The following is a 6,796-nucleotide window of genomic DNA, read 5'->3' as shown; positions in this document are numbered from 1 at the left end:
TTCGGACAAGTTCATGCATCTGCGCCCGAGGAGGTTGGTCTGGTTGGAAGGTCCAGCTGTGAAAGCGCTGGGCCATACCAAACTTTGTGAGTCCATATCTGCTGAGGATCTCAGACTTCAGGGCATCATAGTCAGTAACCTGGTCAGGGCCCAGGTCCCGGACAGCATTCAGCGATTCCCCGGTTAGAAAGGGGGGCTAACAGACCAACCCACTGTTGCTTGGGCCAGGCTTCCCTAGTGGCCGTGGCCTCAAATGCATGCAGGTATGCCTCAATGTCATCGGTAGCTCCCATCTTAGATATAAAGTCACTTGCCTTTATTGGGCGGGTATTTTGGACAACCCTCTGTCTCTGCAACTGCAATTCCTCTGCCTTCAGAAGGTTGGCTTTCTTTTGCTCCTCCAAGAGAGCCACGTTTGCTTGCATCTGGGCTTGCTGGCCAGCAACAAGGGCTTTCAATATGTCCTCCATTTCAGTCGGGCGGGGAGCCTACGGCCAACTTGGAAAACTGGGTGATCAAACCTTCGGTATCCTCCTCTGACATGCACTATTAACGCTTGAGCGTGCCCGTATTCTCCACCATCTGTGACGTCACGAGAGGCTACACAGCTTTCAGCGGGATTGCTCAAGTAGTGCAAGGAGACAAGGTTCAAACAAAACAAGGATTTTATTATAGGTCTTGGGAAATTAACGAAAATATAACAAAATTCTGTTCTCTTGTGGCTCTTTAAGGGTTAACCGTTCAGGGATGTCTCTTCCACATCCAGAATCATAATTCTCACTCGCTCAGATAACTTTTCCCCAGCCTTACTGTAGTCCACGTTGCAGCTAGTGGCCAACCCAGCAAAAAGTCCTTCCAAATGTCTCTCACGTATTTCCACAGGTGCATATATCCAAAGGTGAGTATTTCCCAAAGGTAAGTATCTCCAAATCCTTATATTCCTCATGGAAGTGGACGTGCAGCACTCTTGTCCTCCAGAGAGCCCAGGTTGGAGACTGTGTCTCTTCACCCCCACACACTCCCTCAGTGTGTCTCTTCCCTTCCCAAACCTTCAGCTCATCAGCTCCTCATTTGTTTCAGCTGCGTGGGAAGATTGGCCACAGAGGGGTGGAGTTCCCGACCCTACCAGCAGATGGAGCCATAGCTGTCTGGGTTTGCAGCCACCTCAGGGATGTAACGTCCCTCCAGGACACAGCCTCTCGTGACATCACAACATCAATTAAAAACACAACTCCAATTCCTCCTCCACAGTAACTGAACACAACAGCCTCTGAATACCCCATATACTCATAAACAGATCAATATTGTTGACAAGTTTATAATAGGCAAACTCAACCCTTAGTCTTGCTGCCAACATTCCCTCCAGCATTCCCACCACATCCACAGACCCCTGTCCCCGAATACTGTTCTTTCGGGTCTTCCATATGGCTAATTTTGCTGCCCCTAACACAAAATTAAGCAACACAACTACACCTTTCTGACTAAACCTGTACTTTGGCCCAAATATATACAGTTGGGAAGAGAAAACCTCTCCCAGAGCTGAGAACCAATTAGTGATCAGGTCAATCATCCCGACCAACCTGGGACACTGTAAAAACAGATGTGCCAGAGTTTCAGACTGAGCACAGAATGGACACCCCTCCCCAACAGTAGGATCCAGGTGTACCAGATACATGTTGGTGGCTATGGCTCCATGTATTATCCTCCATTGGAAGTCAGTTGTCCTCTTATCAATAGGCAGTTTGTATAATGTTCGCCAACAGCCTTTTGGGGAGGCACCTGGACCAAGCACACCCGCCCACCTCGTCGATTTTACCCCTTCCAGGGAAGAGGCATGGGACACCTTTACACATATTCTGTACATGGCCTTCTTTCCCACCTCCTTGAACTCCCCAGCTCCGGGGTATCGAAGGAAAGCAGCATCCCCACGTCCTCCTCGAATGCCCCCGCCGCAGCACTAACAATCAGTGCAGGGAACACATAATCCAGACCCTCCTTCCACCGATCAGAATTGGAAGTGTCAGTCACATACTGCAGATGAAGTACTGGCAAGGAATCACAGACCTCAGCGACGACCTTCCTCAGTAGGCGAGACGATCGGATCCCCGCTCTTTCTCCCAGCTCCTCCAACGACCTATTCCTGTTCCACATCAGATGACCCAGCTTAGTACACCCAACGCCTAACAGGCATGAACGTAGGCTAGCTGAACCCAGAACACGGGACTGGATGGCAGTGTTGTGAAAAAGAGGCTCTTCAAAAGCCACATCCCTGGTGGCGTGCAGGCCTTACGGGACTTGACCAGAACTCTCCAAGCCTGCATAACAGACTCATAAAATGGAGTCAGGCCAGGCAACTCACCCCCTCCAGCTTTAAGAGGAAAAGGTGCTTGTCTAAGCCCAAACAGCCCACTCTCCTCATCAATGCGTAGGCTGTGTCAACCCAGCTAGAACCGTCACTGTACAACAGTCTCTGGGCTGCTTGAAGCCGGAAAGCCATGATCCTGGAAGAAATGTCCACCAGGCCTTGCCCACCCTCGTGCAGTGGCAGGTACAGGGCTGAAGCTTTAATCCAATGTTGTCCAGACCAGAAGAAGTTGACAAGGGTCCTCTGAAGCTCTTGTATCAGACCCTTTGGTGGCTGTAAAATCATTAGTCTGTGCCACAGGGTAGAGGCAGCTAGGTTATTAGCTACCAGTACCCTTCCCCTATAAGACAGCTGGGGCAGCACCCATTTCCATCTTGACAGTCTGGCACACACTTTCTCCACTACACCCTCACAGTTCTTTTTCTGAAAGACATCGGAGCCTAGAAAAACCCCCCAAAGTCTTCATCCCATCTCTCTGCCCCACTGAAGCCCCCCTGGTAACCGTGGAGCGGACCCCATCTGAAGCTGGCCTGCCCACAGCGCTTCACTCTTTCCCCAATTGACTCTAGCTGAGGAGGCCCCCTCATACACCTTCAAAGCATCTGAGAGAACCTTAACATCCTCACCCCCTGTAATAAAAACTGTCACGTCGTCTGCATACGCAGACAGTGCTATCGTGGGACCCTTCATTACACCTGGCACAGAGAAACCAGTAAGCTTCGCTCTTAAAAAAACAAAGCATTGGTTCAATCGCCAGACTGTATAACTGCCCTGAAATTGGGCATCCCTGCCTGATGCCCCCTTTGGATAGGGATGGGACAACTCAAACCACCCCCCACCTTCACCATACACGAGGCCCCAGCATACAGTAAATTCATCCAAGACAAAAAAACATCCCCAAACCCAAAGGCTTTCATTGTTTTAAACAAGTACTGGTGGTCCACACGATCAAAAGCCTTCTCCTGATCCAAAGAAAGTAAACCCACATTTACATCAGACAGTTTACAAATGTCCAAAACATCTCTTATTAGAAACAAGTTGTCAACAATAGAGCGATCAGGTACACAGTAGGACTGGTCCTTGTGGACCAACAATCCCAGATACTCTTTCAACCTGTTTGAGAGACATTTAGAAACAATGTTATATTCTGCACACAGCAAAGCAACAGGTCTCCAATTTTTTTATGAGAGCCAAATCCCCCTTTTTTGGCAACAGTGAAAGTACCGCACGTTGACAAGATACAGGAAGAGAGCCCTCATGAAAAGATTCACACACAACTTCATAAAAATCCTCCCCAATAGACCCCCAAAAGTGCTTATAAAACTCAGATGGTAAAACCATCAATGCCAGGGGCTCGGCCTGTTGAGAGCTGCATAACTGCTGTGGACAGCTCTTGCAGTGTAATGTCAGAGTCCAATGCGACTCTTTGCTCAGGTCCCAATTGAGGAAGACCGTGTAACAACTGTTCAGTACACAAAGAGTCACAATCCTCCGCCTTATAGAGGGCAGAATAGAAATCCACAGCATGTTGACGCATTTCACTGTCATCCGTGGTCACCTTCCCATCAGGGAGACGAAGGCAGTCCATCTGTTTACGTTGCAATGTTGACTGTCCTAGGTTTTTTTTTAAAGCACTAGGAGCATCCATATCCTTGAGGGAAGCGAAACGAGACCTAATCAAGGCACCCTTCACTCTTTCATGCAGAAACGACCTCAATTCATGTTTCTTGTCCTGTAAGTTCATGACTAGTCCGGGGTCATTCTGAGTGAGCAACTTCAATTCAATAGATTTAATGTTCTGTTCAAGGGCCCTGATAGTCTCTTTAACTTCAATTCGAGACAGAGCAGTATACTGTTGACAAAATAATCATATTTGGGCCTTCCCAACTTCCCACCATTGTCTCAAGGACTCAAAATTCCCTTTTGTAACCCTCCATTTTTCCCAAAACAACAAAAACCTTTCACAAAACATGACATCATGTAACAATTTAACATTAAAATACCAATAAGATGATGACCTTCGTGGACAGGACAAGTGAATATCAACAGTGACAATATGGTGATCAGAGAAACCCACAGGAGTAATGTCACACCTTCCAACCCTACTACAGTATTGCTCAGATACATACAACCTGTCTAACCTTGCTGCACTGACATGACCTTCATTAACTTTTAGCCATGTGTACTGCCTAACTTTTGCATTCCTTACTCTCCACACATCAGAAAGCTCAAACTCAGTTAATAGACCAGACAGACAAATTGCTGACCGCAGGTGAGGTTCTTCAGCGGTGCGATCAACAGTAAAATCCACTGTACAGTTCCAGTCCCCCCTAAAACCATACACCCTCTTGGTCACACTGTCTTAAGGTTTCCTTTATTTTATCAAAACCAGCAATACGCTCTGTACCCTCATTAGGAGCATAAACATTCAAAAAAACAAACAAAAACCCCATAACATCCACATTGACCAATAAAACCCGACCCTTGTTCAATCTATGTTGTAGATACCACAGTCACCCCTAAGCCTGAAGAAAACAAGATTGCCACCCCAGCACTGAAATTAGTACCATTACTGAGTATATGCATAGGTGGCGGCAGGTAGCTTAGTGGTTAAGAGCATTGTGCCAGTAACCGAAAGGTCGCTGGTTCTAATCCCAGAGCCGACTAGGTGAAAAATCTGTCTGTGCCCTTGAGCAAGGCACTTAACCCTAATTGCTCATGTAAGTCGCTCTGGATAAGAGCGTCTGCTAAATGACGTAAATGTAAATATGCTGCCCCTCCCACCACATACCCCAGTCAGCCTCATTTTCCTCATCACTATGTGTCTCCTGTAGAAAAACTACATTAAGCCTTTTCTGTTTTATTACTTCTAATACCCAAGCCCTCTTATTCCTGTCCCTTCCTCCATTAATATTGAGAGAACCTACCCTTAGTACCTCCATATAGAAAAGAAAAAGGAAAAGCAGAAGATACCACAGAGAAACCAGACAAAGAGAATAGAACACCCTATGAGGCATAATCATCATCATTATTTAAATTTTCTCTTAACCTGACCACGTTTCCCACCACCTTTTGCTGCTGCAACAGCAGTAACACATTTCCCTCAAGCGAAACCGCTTCTTCTCACTCAACAAATCTAACCCCACCGTCTTCTGTAACATCACAGCTGATCTCACAAACTTATCAACATCAAAATAATCTGCCAATTTGACAGATTTCCCAAAAGTCTGATCCAGAAACCCATTTACCTCCTCTAGATCGTAAATTGAGTCCTCACCAGCTGATATCGTATCAAGAGAGATATCCATATCCTTCTCCTGATCCTCCTCAACTGAGGCCACAGACCACTGACTCCCTCTACCACATCCCTTTCAACACTCCCCACTTGCTCCCCATCACTCGTACCAGGCATCTCCTCCACTACCTGGGAGACTAGCCCCACCTGAACCCCATTACTCATAGTGGGCATCTCCTCCACTACCTGGGAGACTAGCCCCACCTGAACCCCATTACTCGTAGTGGGCAACTCCTCCACTACCTGGGAGACTAGCCCCACCTGAACCCCATTACTCGTAGTGGGCATCTCCTCCACTACCTGGGAGACTAGCCCCACCTGAACCCCATTACTCTTAGTGAGCATCTCCTCCACTACCTGGGAGACTAGCCCCCTGTACCCCAGCACTCATAGTGGGCATCTCCTCCACTACCTGGGAGACTAGCCCCCTGTACCCCAGCACTCATAGTGGGCATCTCCTCCACTACCTGGGAGATGAGCTCCACATGAACCCTCTCCTGTAACCCATTACTTGTAGTGGGCATCTCCTCCACTACCTGGGAGATTAGCTCCACGTGTACCCCTCCTGTACCACAGCACTCGTACTGGGCACCTCCTCACCAGTCTGAGGAAATGGCCCTTCAGATCCATCCTTACCTTCTACAACCATTTTTTTCTGCTGCATAACATTTCCCTCTGGTACAAGTTGCACCTCTGTGCCCTCAACACGGACAACTTGTTCCTCAGCAACAGATGCGTGTGGCTGCTCTACCACTGTCAGCCCACCTCTTCCTACATCAGTGGGCCCAGGCGTTACGAGGACCACCTGTGCCCCTCCCTCTGCCTTCTCCCTTTTTCGGGCAAGCATGTCGCTTATGACCAACATCCCCACACTCAAAACACCGTTGACTACCTGTACTAGCATAAGCCATATACAGTCTATTGTCATACTTGACTTTAAACGATAACTCCAAAGTCTGCTCCGGTGAGTCCAAAAACATAAACACCTGTCGCCGAAACGACATTACCTGTTTCAACGCCGGGTGTTTGCAACCCAATGGGACAACCTTAATTGAACTTGCAAACTTCCCAAAGCGCAATAACTCACGCTCCAATAGCTCATTTGGAATGAACGGCGGTACATTTGAAATCGTTAC

This window comes from Coregonus clupeaformis, unplaced genomic scaffold, assembly GCF_020615455.1.
Source record: "Coregonus clupeaformis isolate EN_2021a unplaced genomic scaffold, ASM2061545v1 scaf1878, whole genome shotgun sequence".
NCBI lineage: Eukaryota > Metazoa > Chordata > Actinopteri > Salmoniformes > Salmonidae > Coregonus > Coregonus clupeaformis.
The sequence above is the reverse complement of the archived record's forward strand: the minus strand, read 5'-3'. Positions refer to the sequence as shown.